The sequence below is a fragment of the Balaenoptera acutorostrata genome, chromosome 8 (assembly GCF_949987535.1).
Source record: "Balaenoptera acutorostrata chromosome 8, mBalAcu1.1, whole genome shotgun sequence".
In the NCBI taxonomy this organism is placed as follows: Eukaryota; Metazoa; Chordata; class Mammalia; order Artiodactyla; family Balaenopteridae; genus Balaenoptera; species Balaenoptera acutorostrata.
This window is the reverse complement of record NC_080071.1, coordinates 27,371,954-27,390,088: the sequence shown is the minus strand read 5'-3', so window position 1 is coordinate 27,390,088 and position 18,135 is coordinate 27,371,954. Positions and strand designations below refer to the sequence as shown.

At 41.0% G+C, this 18,135-nt stretch overlaps 1 protein-coding gene across 3 annotated transcripts in view; it reads left to right on the top strand.

The window, feature by feature from the left end:
- The first annotated feature begins 6,917 nt into the window (after window positions 1-6,917).
- GALNT3 (polypeptide N-acetylgalactosaminyltransferase 3) overlaps window positions 6,918-18,135 on the top strand; it is a 46,462-nt gene continuing 35,244 nt past the window's right edge. Inside the window, exon 1 of one of the 3 annotated variants that reach the window (XM_057551978.1) lies at window positions 6,918-7,331. The gene's annotated coding sequence lies outside the window, so the exon portion shown is untranslated. Of the gene's footprint in view, window positions 7,332-7,512; window positions 7,640-12,990; window positions 13,006-18,135 lie in introns of those variants that run through there. The other 2 variants (XM_057551979.1, XM_057551980.1) reach the window with 2 other exon arrangements.

The following is an 18,135-nucleotide window of genomic DNA, read 5'->3' as shown; positions in this document are numbered from 1 at the left end:
GTTTTCCTATCCGTCATTCTTTTTCATTTGAGGGGTTTGGGATAAGGGAGAGAAATGGTGTCTCAGGGAATGGAAAAACTTACCGTGGAGGGATGGGTTGGAACTAAAAAGGAATGTGCATCATCATTACCATCTTCACTGAAGAAAGCTTGTAGAAGACATGAGTTGTGAATAACATACTTTCTATATGAAATGGCAATGACAGAATGCGCTTTCATAAGATAAGAGACCAAAGAAAATCCCATGGAGGCTGAACATTCAATATAGATTTCTTTTGCATCATTTTGTGCTTCTTACTATGGAAGGCCTTGTAGTGGGTGCTAGTTCTGAAGACAGAATCAGATATATAACAAACAACGTAAAATTATTTCTCCATATCTATACCTAAGGGTAATTTCTTTCTCATATCTATTCTTACTTATATTGAAAAACATTTTGGGGACTCCCTGAGTCTTCCTGGGGCCCAAGAGGGCTTTGGGGCTGTACCAGGCCCGTCTGCCTCAAGATGCCTTTTAGAAGTGTTTTCTGTTCTTACTTAACGTTAGGCAAGGAATAAACTTGGGGGTCTTTCTGTTCTCCAGGTTAGGGTCTATGAAGCCAGCTTCTTTTCTGCTCTCAGAGTCGCCTCAGCAGTCTGGCTCTTAGCGTCAAGTATGCATTTCTGCACATCTTATTCTGCACAGCATTCTGTGAATGGCGGTGCACGCAGTTGTGCAATATGGCATTTCTGCTCAGCCAGGTTACAGGGCTTCTTCTCAGGCATTCTCCCAACGCCCTCACCCCCAGCCCACCTTGCCTCTCTTCTCTTTCCTCATTCTGCACACATTTGATTAAGATTTGGGGTGGGAAGAGAAAACTAGCTCCAACTGAGCACATATTCTTCAAAATATAGGGTTTATGGCATATGTTTTGTGCATTCAAAGTTTAGACTTCAAAATTCCAATAAATCCAAACTTTTGCATTTCAAAAGTTTTCTCTGTATGAACTGGGAGAGTACAAAGGGAGCAGGAATATTAAAGGCGCTTGTTCTTGTTGAGAGATCAAATTTAGATGAAACTGTTAAATAACTTAAAAAACTCCCCCAAACGTAGTGGCTTAAAACAACAACAAATTATTACTTCTCATGATTTACTGGGTTGGCCAGGTGGTTCTTCTGCTGTTATCTGCCTGGGCTCAGTCACAAAGTTGCATTCAACTGGTGGTCGGCTGTGGTCTGAGCTCAGCTGAGCATCTGGGACAGCTGGGCCTCTCTCCATGGTCTTTCACCCTGGGCTTCTTCATGGCATAGCAACATTCCAAGAGGCTAAACACAGAAGGTAAAAAGTCTCTTAAGGCCTGGCCTTGGAAGTCACATAACATCACCTCCACCATATTCTATTGGTCAACACAGGTGGCAGAACGCTCCATATTCAAAGGGTGAGGAAACAGGCTTTACCTGGTGGACACCAGGTAGTGTGTGCTGTGCCCTGCCTGCATAAAGGTATCCTGTCAAAGGACAAGTAGGGCTGAAATGCATTCTGGGCTCCATTCAGCCAACTGGATGCCTTGGAGTGAATTTATATCTACTGGGAGGATGGGGTCATCCCCTTGCCAAGCCATGAGCCCATGAACTCCCTCTGCCTATTAGTGACATTTTCTAATTCACACAAAACACTGTTTAGGCTAGTAGAGGCCCAGCTGAATATCATCTTAGTGTGAATCAAATACACACTGGATCTCGATGAAGGCTAAGGTCTTTCCCACAGGATTTAGGTAGCTATTACAAAGCTGCATAGAGTTTGCAGTGGGGGGAGAAGGGAAGAGGGAAAGAAATTGGATGTCGTTCCTAGTTTACCTCCTTTGCTCCCTATACAATCCCAGGAGTGAAGCCACGTTACCAGGCCTTGGAAGGGATGTGTTCCCAAGGCTGCTCTTAAGCCTTCAGAGGATGTCCCACATGAATGAGTCCTTTGTCCTCTACTCTTCTCCTTCTTTATCATTTCTAAACCCTTTAACCCCTTTTAGCAATATCTCCTTCCCCCCTCCCCTTTTCTCTGTGGTCCATCAACCCTTCTAACAGAAATAAGCACATTTCCTTCCCTAGCAGTGATTTTGTGTGTGTGGCTGCAAATATCAGCTGCTTGTCAGGGACTCCTATTCTTGAAGCTTTGCAGAGGGGAGGAGTGGGCTGTGGTCTGTCTGCTGTGGTCTGTCTGATGACTCCCTTGGGAATAGAGAACAGGTACATTCTTATTCTGTGATTAGATGTAGAGAAGGAGCAAATGACTTTTCTGTTAATCAACTAAAAACAAAGTCACTGAAAAATATAATTTCCTTCAAAGTTTTCCTTCTAGTATGCTTGAAAAGTCAATATTTCTCTCTTTAACTTAATTACAATGATGCTATTTCTTTTGGTATAATACCTTAGACCTATTATGCTGAAAGAGCATCCCTGTCTTCTATGATTTAAGTTATTTAACAAATTTCATAACCTATTTGGCAATAAATGATACCATGCCCAGGTAGTGTCTCTCCACAATTCTCCCTTCATGATACTGGAGTGAGGAGAGGGTAGGGACCAAGGGAGGAGGGTAGTTTATTTTATGCCATTGCACTGGAATTTAAAAGTATCAAGGTGATTTGGGCTGATCTTGGAGGCTCTGTAGGAGACTAGGGTCTTCAGCTGGGCTAAAGAGGTTTTGGAGAAGTGAAGAGAGGGAAGAATATTGTATCAAAAGATATATGGATTTTCAGAGGTGGGAAGCTGAGTGTGGCATGATCAGGAGATGGTAAAAGATCTGACTTTTCTAAAATAAGGGGGCACTCGACTTCCATATTTCTGAAGTAACAAGGTTTTAATCATAATGAACATCCTTTACATGAAGCTTTGGTAACTAAGATTCTTACAAATAGAAAATGCTAAATTGTTTATTTTTTTACTGTTTGTCTTTGTGATATGATTCTTCTAGTGATATCATCATTGTTTAGGATCTTGAATGATTGATACAAAGTGGCTTAATAAAAGTCAGAAGGAGGGCTTCCTTGGTGGCGCAGTGGTTGAGAGTCTGCCTGCTAATGCAGGGGACACGGGTTCGAGCCCTGGTCTGGGAGGATCCCACATGCCGCGGAGCAACTAGGCCCGTGAGCCACAACTACTGAGCCTGTGCGTCTGGAGCCTGTGCTCCGCAACAAGAGGCCGCGATAGTGAGAGGCCTGCGCACCGCGATGAAGAGTGGCCCCTGCTCGCCACAACTAGAGAAAGCCCTCGCACAGAAACAAAGACCCAACATAGCCAAAAATAAATAAATAAATAAATAAATAAAAATTAAAAAAAAAAACAAAAAACATGTCTCTATCTCCCTTCATATCTCACGTTCCGCTCCCCCAACTTTTTCCAATAAAAAAAGATATCTGGAAAGATATATAACAGAAAAGGGTCTGGTAGTTAGTACTGATTTATCCTCATGGGAGAAATTTTGGATGTTTCAAAATTCGTCTGCATTTTGTGATTTTTCTATAATGAACATGAATAGCTTTACAGTTTAAACAATCATTTTACAGAAAATAGATAAGTTGAGGAAAAAAGTGAGTCAGGGATACCTGGAGTACTTCTCTGAGGTCAACATCATGCAGGACTGTCCCCATCTTTTCCCACAGAATATCCTTTGGTGCCACTATCAGAATTTAGAGCTGGCTAGATTGAATATAGCCTGACTCAGCATAGTATTTTTTTTTTTTTTGCTCTTATGCTAATGCTTAAAAGCTTGAAACTCTGCACTCTATTCAATCCATTTCATCAAATATTTATTGAGCACCTACTATGTGCCAAGCATTAAGGATACAAGATTAACAAGACATAATTCTGTTGCAATTTAAGTCAATAAGTGCTGTCATAGAAATTTGTACATCTTGGAAAGTCCCAGATGGTTGTTCTGATGATAGCTTACAGGGGAAAAAAATCATAAGCAAACCTCATACAAGACAATGTCCAAGAGAGTTCATACTAAAAATAATCTATCCATGTTTTCACTCATAATATTTTAAGCACAATGTAGAATTATGCTGAATCATTATTTTAAAAAAATACCCACATATTTGTGGCTCTTCATTATGATACCAGCATCATTCTCCTTTTAAATCAATAGCCTTTCAATTCTTTTAGTAGAAATTATTTCAATCTGTTTAGTCTTTGAGCCAAAACTCTCAATTTGACTTTGAGATCCTGAACTGGAGACTCCAGTTCCCACATAAGGCAAAATTGTTTTTAAAAGTTAAATCAGGCAGTACGTTTCAAACTAAAGTTGCTAAACCCTGGGTAACCATAAATTAAACGATTAACAAATCCAAAACATTTAAAGTTGGACTTAGTGAATCTGAACAATTTCACTAGTTACATTATATATTATAATTTTTTGAATTAAAATTTCAATCTTAGTTAAGTAATTTACATATCCTCATATTTGTTTTCCATTGCTATTCCTTTATCTAGAGGTTTTTTTTTTCCCCTGACAATTATCATGGCATTTACATGAATCAGTGTGTAAAGGAATTGGCAATCACATTATACCATTATCTTATTTTGTGGAAGAGAAAATGTAAGCCCAGAAGTAACTCATAGGAGTGTTAAGTTTCTTTGCATAGCGCCTTATGAAACATAAGTATATGATAACTGGTAACTACTGTTATTAGAAGCTTGTCCCTCAGATTCCTAGTCCATTACTCTTACTTGCCCGGATTATTTCTCCATATTGTTTAAAGCATTAGACTTGTACTCTGCTCAAGACACTCTGCATTATTGGTTTTTTCATGGTATTTAATGGATCTATTTATTCATTTAACAAATATTTATTGACTACCTACTAAGTGTCAGATACTGGTCTTGGCATTAATTTACATGTTAACAGAAATGATTAAACAGTGAGTATTATTTTAAACCCATATAAACGAGCATTTGTGGTTAGTCCTCTGTGTGTGTGTGTGTGTGTGTGTGTGTGTGTGTGTGTGTGTGTGTGTTTTCCTGCGGGGGGCCGGCGGGAGAGAGAATGTCTGTTTTCCTTCCTGTATAAAATCTGTATGGTTTTCTATCTTAACTGCCATTTTATGCCAAGCATGTAGTATTAAAATAAGCTTGTTTCTGAGAAGCATGTCTACACTAAGTCTCCTGGGTTTTATTTTATGATGAAATACTTATTTCCCCTTTATAAAACAAATTCTTTATTCCATAATTTTGAATAGGATGATACTTTCAACTGATTGCATTTAGTACATTAAACATTTCAGCATGACAATATTTTTCTCTGGGCCTGCAGCATTTTAATTTTATTATTAAGTAAATAACTTTCATTAATTTTAAGACTTTGCTTTCAGAATGAAATGAAATAGTACACGTAACGCTAATAGGTATGCCAGACACAGAAATATTGTTTTCCTTATTTAAATTATCTGTCTTCATCATAAAACTGACAGTCAATTTTTAGTAATTTCTGATTTTTATATTTTTCCTGTTTTTTTTTCACTCATGCAGCATTTTGGTCCTATTTGCTTGTTCTCTCTTTTTATAGGTCTCCCCTAGCTTCTCGTTTCAGTTATTATTTGGCTTTACTAGTCTTGCTGTCAATGCATTTCAGTCCTTGGATTCCAGATTGCTATTCTATATTCATCTGCTCTGTTCTGCTCTGTCAGTGAAAATTCTGGCTCTTTGCTTGGTGGGACATCAAAAATGTGATAGGCTTTGGCTCCTGCTTCATTTAGGGATGAGTAGTACAAAACAAGAGATACAGATACTCCTTGGTTATACATTTAGGATTTCTCCCAAATTTCCCAAAGACTAACACTCTAATCTACATTTAAAAGCAAACAACAAAGAAAGTGGCAGAATTTTTTTAAGAAAGAGGAGGGTGGTGTGGAATTTAGGTAGTGTTTTTAGCTACGGCTCTACGGACAAATATTATCCAGTTGGTATGGTAATGCACATAAGTAGCTCCTGAACTTTTGGGGGGAAGAGAGGGAGAGCTTAAAAATTGCAGGTAAGTACTGATATTAAAATGTCATAAACATATAATAGTTCCTTGATGCTTGCAAAGTAACCATAATATACAAAACAAACAACTAACTAAAGTTTTAAATCCAATTCATGAGTGTAATATAAAATAGTACTGTGGATGCTAAAACCAATGTCAGACTAGCTGAGTCCTAAAGCTACACCTGTTGATACTGTACTAACCAGTATTTCCAAACCTTAACTTTAGGTCACACATAACACTAATATACCAATAAATGGGAACCATAAGAGTATGTGTCAAAATACAGGAGGAAGGCCACAGGCAAACTTTATGGAAAATCTGCCAACATGTAATTAAGCATGCCACTAAAACATTTGCAGCTCTTTTCGTATTTATATTCCTGTGAACATTGAAGATAGAGCCAAATAAATTAATAAGTTCATAGGAAAGTAGAAAGGTCATTTTAAGTCCTGGTTCCGGGTGTGTCAATGTTTGTTCAGAACAGCAGAAGGAAGACAAACAGAAAGGAATTAAATTTTTTTTTGGTCTTACAAACAACGGCAAACCCCACCATCTCCCTAGAGTCTGCGTTCTCACCTTCCCAATAGATGTTGGGTTTAAGCACACCAGCAGGAGAAGCAAGCCCTCTCTAGGAAACCACAGTGTCTTTTCAAACAAGGACCGCGGGTTTTTCTCTATTGTCGCTGCTTTCCCTCTCATCTGGGAATTGGTTTGCCTTTCGATAGCAACTCAGGAAGGGGTGGTGCCCCCCAAATTCGCGAGGCTCTGCCAAATACCAGAGGCTCTTCTTTGGACGAGGGAGGCTCCTCCTTTGGACGTGAGGCGCCCCTACCAGAGCGCGCGCTTGCAGAAACGGAAACCACTAGCTGCGCTGAAGTGAGTCAAGTGATGAAATCAAGACTGCATGGGAAGGAGGCTCACCCAATAGCTCACGAACCTAAGTGGTGACAGACGCTGCTGAACCCTGCTCGTGGAAACCCTACGAGCCAACCACTGCTGCCGTCATGAGGTGGTCCTCGGAGGCACGGGGCCCCCGGATCTCCGGGCAGCGCACCCCTTCATTTTGGCAAAACGCAGAGGAAGGGAAGTGTGTGTGAGGGAAATCTAGACCCTCTGGTTCCCTAAGGACCCAGACCGTGTTCTGGTTACAAGGTGACCCCTACCACCAGGTCAGCGCAGGACTCCCCGGGGCAGACGGGCTGAGGCTCGCCTCGCGCCGAGAACCAGCCTCGCCTCCCGCGGAGAGAGGAGCCGCGCAGCGGCCGCGCCCGGCCCGGGACGGCGCCCTTGCCCCGCGCGCGGTCCTCGGTCCTCACCTGGAGCGCTCAGGTAGGGCTTGGGCGGGGCGGGAGGCCGGCGCGCAGGCGCGGGACGGGGGCCTCGCCCCTGCCGACGTCGCAGGCTGGAGCTCACCTGGGAGACTCCGAGAGGAAGCTGAGCCTCGGTTCGGCCTCTCCCTGGCAACGCCGGAGGCCCAGCGGGAAGGCAGGAGGCGGCGGCGGAGGAGGAGCTGGACTAATCGGCAACTGTAGCGACAGACACCGGAGCCGCCGCCGCCACCTGCACCTGGCGCCCGGCCCACGTCCAGCGCCCGCCCGGCCGCCGCTTCCCGCCGCCTTGCCCTGCCCACCCGCCAGGTAACTCGGCGGGCCGGCGCTCGGGTCGGGGCGGGGGACCCGTTGCCCCTGGGCAGCGTCGGAGGTGTGTGTGTGTGTGTGTCGGGGGGGGTGTCGGACAGACGCGGAGGCTCACGTGGCGGAGAGACGGGGAAGGTCCCGGTGGCCGGTTGGAGATGGTCTCGAGAGCGATGTTTCAGTTGCCCCTCGGGAGAGGCCGAAAGGGACTCCCGAGACCGGGGAGGAGGTGGCGCTCCGGGGGTTGCCCTGTCCTGCCTGTCACTCGCAGTGCCCCCTGTCGGTCTCTGTAAGGAGGCTTCAGAAGAGCCGGACCCGGGCCGAAGTCCTGGGGGCCGCGAGCTGGTCCCTGCGAGGGTGACCGAGGTGGGGGTGGGGGGTGGGAGGGGCAGGGCCGGGCGCGAGGCTGCGGGCTTCCTCTCGGGCTCACAGGTTGCTGGTCTCCTGCCGCCCCGGTGCGGGGGCCGGAGGGGCGAGCCCGCGGCGAGAAGGGCACGGCTTGGCCAGGCAACTTTCCCAGCCGGACCCCAGACCGTCCTAGGCTGGAAACCGCAGCCGCCCGAGCCGTTCAAATGGTTTCCGAGTGGTTTGGAAGGCGCTCTGCGGTCGGGACGCGGACATCCTTCTCTCTCTCTCTCTCTTTTTTTTTTCTGGTCTCTGTACTTTTCCGGGTGCGCTCCCTAAGACAGAGCTGCGCCCACTTTCCGGTTTGATCGAGAAGTTATTTTCTTCGTGGCAGGAGGAAATCTAACTGCCACTCACCAACCGCACACCATCTCGTTGAAGGACCTGTTGACTAAACGCCCTGCCTATCGCGGCTTTGGTCTGCCTGTGGCATATGAGTCAAAGGTTCAAAAAAACTTTGTTTCAGAAACCTGCCACGTCTGAACCTGGGTGTGCCAGGCCCAAATTCCTTTCCCTGCCTAATTAGGCTTTTCTGAAGCCTAAGAATTGAGGGTGAAACTGGTGCTTACCTTAGACTTTATTTCCTTTTCTTTCAAAGCCCATCAAAGCACTTCCTTCTCTCTCAAATATTCATCCAAACACCTCACTTCAAATTTATCAAATAACTATTTCTGCTTTTAGAACTCCATGGAGCTACCAATTTTTCTGGTTTTCAGAAAACCTTATTAAGTGAACATAACTTGCTGTAAAAGTTATACCACATAATGAAGACACTTAAATTCAAATTGTATTGTTAAAAAAATCATTTATTTGAGAATTTCTGGTTGTGGGAAAACCTGTTGCTTCTTTTACTGTATATTTTTCTTTGAGTTTGTGTCTAAAATACATGAGGTTAAAGTCATACCCTACAAATAGACTTCTTTAAACTTAACTCTTAATATCTGAAGTCTAGCATACATATTAGTTAAAACATTCTGAAGAGCTTGTACCAAGCAGCTTTCTTTTTGCATTGCTTTAACTAACATTTTTACATAGAAATTTTAATAATAAATGGCAATCTCACTGCCTATATTTGTTTAGTACTACCTTTGCTAATTTTTAAAAATATATTTTAAATTGCACACTTAACATAAAATGCCTTAGGAAACACATATAGTTGTTTTTTTTAAAGGTGCAATCAAAGTTAAAAAGTCAACCGCAGCACAATAGGACATAATTATTTATGATACCTTTAACCAGTGCTTTCTGTTTTTCTGAAAAGAGCCTCACCTGTCCTCTTAACCTTGTCTCCATACGGAGAGATATATGTGCTAAATACTATTTAAAAATTAGATGTAGGTATTGCTCTCTGAGTGTAGGGTATTAATTTAATCTTCACTGATTATTGGGCCAGATGTTATTAGATTACCCTTAATTTTAGGGAGAAATGTAACATATTTGCATTAGCTAGAGTAACAGGGTGTCTCAGTTAAACTATCTGTAAAATAGGAAAAATAATACTTCCCTAGATTAAGATAATGAGGACTTAAATCAGGAATCTCTTCTAGCCCTAGCCTTCTTAGGATCCCCTTCTCACTTTGGATATCTAATCAACCCATCCAGTTTGCGATAAACTGAAGCTGAGAGAGATATTCTAACTTCAGTTCACCCAGCAACTTAGTGGTAGACATGGCATTATTATTTGAGTGGCTTGACTCATGACTCATGTTATCTGTACTTTTCACCACCTACATTCTCATTTATCATAAGATGTTTACCTTGTTGTCTTTCATATAGTTTGTAAGGCCTTTGTAATTACAGAATAGTCAATTGTTCTTTGTCCAGCTCTGATTTACCTTAATTTCTACTTGTCCAGATGATGCCTGACTCCAGGGAGATTGAGTGAGGCCATCATTCTTCACCTGTCACTGTGGATCACACGTGTATAGAAGATGCCATGTGGACTGAGATTTTTAATCCTTTCTTGGTATTTCAGAGCCACGGTTAATTTTTTTGAGTCAACTCGGACAACATAATTTAGTCTTCTGATCTTTTATTATATTGGCTTAAAATATATTTTAGGAGGCAGCAACCCAGGGTCATCCTTCCATTTGCAACACTCTAGATTTTTGGTTGGCAAGCACACTTCCTTAACATCAGTGTTTTTTAAACTGTTTTTTTTTTTGGACTGCAATCCTCAGAAATGCATTCTATTCCTCAACACAATACACTCAAGTATGTGTGTATATAAATGAAACAAGGTTTACAAAACAATACTTAATCCTACAGCATGGATGTTCTCTATTATTTACTTTTAAAAAACGTTGGTCTTAAAACACTACATTGATTTTCATCGATTTTCTGACCACAATGGGCTGGGACCTACAATAAAAATAGCGATAGCCTATTGAATTTACATTTTTTTTAAGGCTGATTTTTCTGCCAGTTTACTGTGTCTTACACACACACACACCCATGCATTCACAGGATAGAAAATCAAACTGTACTTTTAAAAATATATAAAATTATACTATAATCCTTATTAAACATTTATTGGAGGGCTTGAGACTCTAGGATCTGGTGCTAGACTAAAACTCTCAAACATTAAGAACTGTGTGAAATCTTATTGTACATTATTGTATCTTAAATGGGTTCTCAGCATATTATAGTATGTTTGGGGATAGGAAAAACTGAAAAGGTTTTTCTGAAGGGATTTTGAAGTTACCAGGTATAATCTTGATAATACCAAATATTATCAAGTGAAAGTTTGAGAGAGAAAAAATTCTGTCCAGCTCTATTATAAGTTCTAAATTTTATGGCTGAGTTATAATGCTGGGTGGAGTCTGAAAAAAATCATTAAACAGGCAAGTTTATTACTTGGTTTGTAGTCTGTTAATATATATTTTTCTTTCACTATGAAACAAATATGAGACATATTGTGGGAATCATACCACTCACCCCCCAAAAAAGATTGAGAAATTAAGACATTAGATCCCTAGGACCTGTAGGGATGTAGGCTTGGAAGCTCTGATTGGATGATTAAGCCTTCCATAGAAGCTTTTAATTTTAACATGCCTTCAGATTCCTGGTAAAAGGAATTTTTCTCCAAAAGAAAATATTGATGTATTTAATATTTTGGAAATGATCAATGCCCAAATCATCTTCAGACATATTCAATTTTCTGGTCCATAAAGTGTAAAAATACATTTGGTATGCCAGATCTTTTATGATTATAAAATCTGATTGAGAAGGAAGTATTTTCAATCACCTATCTAATTATGCATCTAGTTAGTATCAGAATAATTAGTTTTATATGATTTGGGTAATCTTAACACAATTAATATACTGCCAATAGCAACAATGAATTCAAATCAATGCCAGGAAAGGCAAAAGACCAAAGTGCATTAACTTATGGCTAAGCAGAGACAAGTAGGACTCTGAATTCTAGGTCATTAGTGACTACTGGAAATTCGATGAAGTCTCCTTCAGTCATTCTCTGGGTTGGGCTCATATTTTTTGGCACTAAATAGAGATTATTTTCCCAGCTACACTTTTTTCCCTATAATTGTTTCAAACTGCCCAAACTAGTTTGCTCATCTCATCTATCCCATTGCCTGCTGGACATCTTTAAGATGTCATAATTACCTGAGATTTTACATGTGTAAACAAGAAACTTTATCCCATCAAAACAGCAACAACAACAACAAAAAACAATGTTTTACTTCCTGTATTTTATTTATGAGTATTAGTACATTTACCATTTCTTATCCACAATTCCAAAACCAAAAAATCTCTGATAGCAAAAATTTTTTTGGTTAACTCATTTTTCAGCAAAACTTGAATGCATTTGCTGTAAAACCTGAGAGAACTGTCAGGAAGCTATTTATCATCTACTCTGCTTGGAGGATGTGTCTTGCTGCAGAAATAGTTCTGTGTTTGATTACATGGTACCGTCCCAGGCCCTGCTGGGGGGTACACTGTTATATTGGGTGTGTAAACCATATCTCCTTTCTAACATCCAAAATATTCTGAATTTTGAAACACATTAGGCTCCTGGGATGTTGGAGAATGGGTAATGGATCTGTACTATCATCCAGGTGTCATGCCAGAAATCCAGAGGTCATTTTTTACTCTTTTCTTTTTTTTTAAAATAATTTATTTATTTATTTATTTTTGGCTGCATTGGGTCTTCGTTGCTGCACGCGGGCTTTGTCTAGTTGTGGCGATCGGGCTTCTCATTGCAGTGGCTCCTCTTGTTGCGGAGCTCAGGCTCTAGGCGCATGGGCTTCAGTAGTTGTGGCATGCAGGCTCAGTAGTTGTGGCACACGGGCTTAGTTGCTCTGTGGCATGTGGGATCTTCCCAGACCAGGGCTCGAACCCATGTCCCCTGCATTGGCAGGCGGATTCTTAACCAGTGCGCCACCAGGGAAGCCCTACTCTTTTCTTAACTTCCACAACTATCAGATCACCGGGTCTGCTCAAGGTTTTCTACCTATTTTCACAAATTCCTCTCCTACTTCTACTGCCTTAGTTCAGGGTTTCATCAACTTTTGACTTTGGTACCACAGTCACCTGCTACCTGATATCTCAGTGGATAGTGTTAAGCTTAAATCCATCCTCAGCAGAACCCCTGAGGTGATGGATCTCTTTAAAAATGTAAACCTGAACTTCTCTCTCCTCTGCTTCAAGTCATGTACTGACTTTTCATAGCTCACAGGATAGAGAACCTATGGCCCTTAAAATGGTCCCACGGTATATGACCCTTGTTTAACTGCGGATTTATACTCCGTAAACCAAAATTTTTTATTCCAACAACAGATTTCATTGTTTTTTTTCTATTGTTGTTGTTGTTACTCTCCACCGCTGAGAGCTCCTTTCCTCTTATCTTTATAATTTTTTCCGGTTCTTAAGAGTCAACTGAGGTCTCACCTCATTGAGGACACTGCACAACCCAACCAACGTTCCTCCACATACACCTGAGCTGGGTGAGGTATCCTTTTATCATGTGACTTACATATGTGATATAATACAGTCTGCTTTTTCACCTGTGTACACACACACAACTTGTAGATTATTTGCGGAGCATGTAAAATTTCTCTTTCCTCTAAGACTATTGTAGAGTAAAAATATTAGAGTAAAAGTGGCACAGGAAGGGGAGAGGCATTGCGCAGCAGCATATTTGCCTTTTTTATGGGCAGCAAACTGGGAAGTAGGAGACTTGTTTCACGGTACTTAATTAATTAGGCTATTTAATTTAGGTTGCTGTTATTTCCATCTCATTCCTTTGTGATGTTATTTTTGTGCCTCTGTTCCAAGATCTGGGTTTTACCATTTAGAAGTGAAAAGTTAACTTTGTGATTGAAATGTCTTACAGCTTTTGTTTGCCAATATTCTACAATTGAGTACATTAGTATTGGTGAGAAGTTTAGGAGGTCAGCTTTTACCTGAAGAATATAATTTAATTAGACTAGACCAAAAAAAAAAAAAAAAAGGCAAAAGATTCCTTCCTAGGAGTCTCCCTTCTCCAAGTTCTGTCAGTTTTACCTCTTAATTAATATTTCTCAAATCCATTTACTTTTCTCTATTCCTAGCACTATCATCATCTTTTGCCTGGACTTTGGCAAGGTCCTCCCTGTTGCCTATCTGAACTTCTTTCTAATTGATTCTTCACACTGCACCCAGAGGGATCTTCTCAAAATATTTGGTCTTGTTACCCCCTGCTTAACAGGATAAGTCAAACTCCTTAACGTGGCCTAAAGGCCTGGCATGATTTAGTTCCTGCCCAGAGCACACCTCTCGCATCATCACTCTCTGTTCTAGTTCTATTAGCCTTTTTTTTTATTGCCAAGTTCCTCCTGCCTCTAGGTCTCTGTAAGCGTCATTCTCCCTGCCTGGAACTCTCTTCCCTCCCGTTTTGGCCAATCTAACTAAAATTTATCTTCAGATTCCAATTTAAGCTCTTACTATGACTGGAATTTTTCATGGGTCTTCTCCCCCTTCCAACTATGGATTAAAGTGAAGATTGTAGCCTAAAGAAATAAAGTCCTACTTAGTACCTGGGAGTATTAACTTAAAAAAAAAAAGTTTCCTCACAAAAGGAGCAGACTTTAATATGTGGCTTATATGTTTAAAAAATATTTTAGTTATTAACACCTTTATATTTTTATCAAGTAACAGTAGTTAATATTTATTGTCTTAAGAAGTATTAGTCCTTAGTTACTGTTTTACTACTGAGCAGTTATGTGCCAGGCATATTTTAAGCAACTTACATCAATTAATCATTTAATTTTCAAAGCTGCTCTATGAGGTGCATATTATTTTTCCCCTACTTTAGAGATAGGAAAATTGAAAGAGTAAGTAATTTGCCTCTATCTACAAGGCTAGTGAAATGTCAGAGCCAAGATTCAAATCTAAGCAGTCTCATTCCAAATCCTGTACTTCCCCCTGACTTACATGTAAATAAAATTAAGTAAGGCTATTAAACATTTTACAACAGCAACAGAAATCCACTCAACCCTCATCTCCCCCAGTCCTGCTACGTAAAGACAACCACTTTCACCTCTTTTAGATGTTTCTTTCCATATTTACCTTTTGAAATAATCTGCTTATACTGCTATTTCTTAATGTATCAATATTTGACATTACCTACTGACTGTCCATTATGGTAGATAAATATTAAGCTTTTTCACACACATACCCCTTGCCCTACCTTTCTTTTTTTTTTTTTTTTTTTAAGGATTTTCTTTTTAATTAATTAATTAATTTATTTTTGTCTGTATTGGGTCTTCGGTTCGTGCGAGGGCTTTCTCCAGTTGCGGCAAGCGGGGGCCACTCTTCATCGCGGTGCGGGGACCGCTCTTCATCGTGGTGCGCGGGCCTTTCTCCATCGCGGCCCCTCCCGTTGCGGGGCACAGGCTCCAGACGCGCAGGCTCAGCAATTGTGGCTCACGGGCCCAGCTGCTCCGTGGCATGTGGGATCTTCCCAGACCAGGGCTCGAACCCGTGTCCCCTGCATTAGCAGGCAGATTCTCAACCACTGCGCCACCAGGGAAGCCCTGCCCTACATTTCTTGACTTCCCAATAGATGTCTCAATATAATTCTCACATTTCGTTTGCATTTTAGTATGTATTTATTATTGTGTAAATCTTGTTCACTGCTGAGCCAAGCACGTGTATTATGAATATGGTTCCTTACTTGTAGAATTTTTTAAAATCTTGGAGTTAATAATAAACTCACTTAAGAAAAAAGAATGTGCTTAGTTTTTCCATATATGAATTTCTATTTCTATATAATCCAACCCTTTCTCAGTAAGATTTTTCCACATAATCAGACCTATCAGATTTATGGGTCCCTTCCTGGAGCTCTCTGTCTTCTTGTTTCTATTTGGACTATTGCTTTCTAGTCCTGTTCCACAGCAATTGTTTGGGATTTTTCTTTGCTGACATTTCTGACGGAGTTCGTATTTCTTAGATACGTTGACTTCTGGTGTTTATTTACTCCCTAATGTGTATGGAACACCGCCCCCCACCCCCCCCCCGCCCCCAGTAACCCTTTTCCTTTCGCTGTTGCCCTCTGATACACCGTTTTCCTCTCTGGAGACAGCCAATTTTTTTTTTTTAACAAAAACAATATGTATATATTTTCTCTGTTTTTGAAATGCAAATAAAGCTTGCTTTTTAAAATTTAATTATTATGGAATTAACACCATATCAGCATATAAAGTTGCTTCTTTGTTTTTAACTTGGCATACTATTCCATCATAGGACTCTATCATAATTTATTTATCTAGTTCCCTTTTGGTAGATTTGTAGGCTGTTTCAACCTTTTGATATTAACAAAAAGTGCTTTAATGTGCAAGCTTACACGTTGTCATTTCACTTGAGTACTAGCATATCAGTGGGATAAATTTCTAGAAGTTATTCTCATACCTGATTGATACCTTGACGGAGACTGGAGTAGTGTGAGACCTTGCATGTTTGATAATTCTGCGTCAAATGGGATAAGAGTAAAGGGTAAAAGAACACCTGGTAGTAAGTGGGCCCTTCTGGAGGACAATTAATAGTGCAGAGAGGGTTTCTAGTGCAAATTGTTGTCTTTGAGCTTTTGACCATGACCTTTGTTTTTTCAGAAATGACCCATCTTTTTGAACTTTGTCATCACCTCCTTTAGTGTTCATGGCTTCTTGCTCCATTATTTTAGCTCCAGGTCTACCTCTGCAGATAATCCAGAGCAGAGAGCATGTCATTAGCTGGTCTTTTTCAACAAGTCAAGAACCCATATTTAACACACTTTATAATTTAACAGCATTCCCAGCCTCCACATTGATTTATTTGTTGAGTTCAGCTAACTCTACCTTCCGAATCCTATCCCAAGCCTCCACACCCCTTCTACTTGTTTCTCACCTGGATTGCTCTTAATAGTTTCCTAATCGCCTCTAGCCTCCTCTCTGGTCTTCCCCCTGCCCCTACCCCCAGGGAAAAAAAATCCATATTCAGCACAGCTTCAAGAACAATCATTCTAAATTTCAGTTCTGATTAGGTCATCACCCTGCTTAAAATCCATTAAGGCCTCTCCCCTTTGCCTAAAGAATTAAGTACAAATCCCACAGAATTAGGTACCCCTCCCTTCCCTATGTGGAGCTTGGCATTCAGCATGTGTCTCATAGGCCTCAGTGTGTGGTAATTGTCTAGGTATGGTCCTGATGAAAATTATCCTACTTGAGGCCGGCTGTTGAAAGAAAAATTAAAGTTTAGGCTGACATTGGTTTATTTCCAACTGAAACATATATTAAAAGGGTCTTTTCATACTTTAACCATGAGAAGTGGGTAATGCAGAAATTTCAGATGGTAACTGGATCAGTGGCGGGATATTGTGTGCTTCAAATTAGGCGCATGTCTACCCTAATCTTAAAGGCAGACATTGCTTTTGTGCATAAATAAAAAATAATGTTATGGATTTGTGGAGAATATATTTTGTTCTTTTATATCTGGGGATGTGGCAGCTAATGGAGGAGGGATAAGTAAGGGAAACATATAAATGTTGAGATGGGAGTCTTTTTGAATTTCTAGACTGGGGATTGGCAACTACAGCCCTTGGGCCAAATTCAGTCTACCACCTGTTTTTGTAAACAAAATTTTATTAGAACCAGCTATGCCTTTTCACTTATGTATTGTCTATAGCTGCTTTTGCACCACAAAAATAGAGTTGAGCAGTTGCAATAGAGACCATATGGCCCACAGAGCAAAAAATATTTACTATTTGGCTCTTTACAGAAAGTTTGCTGACACTTTCTAGAGGGGAATGCAAGTTGAGAGGTGGAGAATGAGCATTTACTCAATGAGCTGTGCATAAACCTATAGAAAGGTGAATGCAAAGTGATAGCAATTTGAGCAAGCAATCTTACTCCCCTGCTCCCCTATCCCTTAATGCTGTGAGGCCTCAAAAGGAGAATAAGTGGACAGACATTGTCTACTACTAGTGAGTTTTGGGATTCCTTCAAAGAAGGAATGTTTTTTTTTTTTTTTTTTTTTTTTTTTTAATTTTTATTTATTTATTTATTTATGGCTGTGTTGGGTCTTCGTTTCTGCGTGAGGGCTTTCTCCAGTTGCGGCAAGTGGGGGCCACTCTTCATCGCGGTGCGCGGGCCTCTCACCGTCGCGGCCTCTCCTATTGCGGAGCACAGGCTCCAGACACGCAGGCTCAGCAATTGTGGCTCACGGGCCTAGTTTCTCCGCGGCATGTGGGATCTTCCCAGACCAGGGCCCGAACCCGTGTCCCCTGCATTGGCAGGCAGACTCCCAACCACTGCGCCACCAGGGAAGCCCAAAGAAGGAATGTTTGACTGGAGTTATTGTATGCAACTTGCACACCTATCTTCCAACTATATTCCATGACAAGGCCCAGTACACACTTCCTTCATTAAAGTATTGAGAAAAAACAATGAGGGAGCCCCTGTGAAAAAATTCTGTAGCTGCTCTCCTTGGTAGCCCATTGAGATTGGCTCCCTGATTTCAGTGGAGATGGTGGGATCCCATAGTAGCAGAAACCAAGTGGCAGCACTTAACTAACACAGATGAAGTAGGTTACCTGTACAATAATGGAAAGCAGGGACATA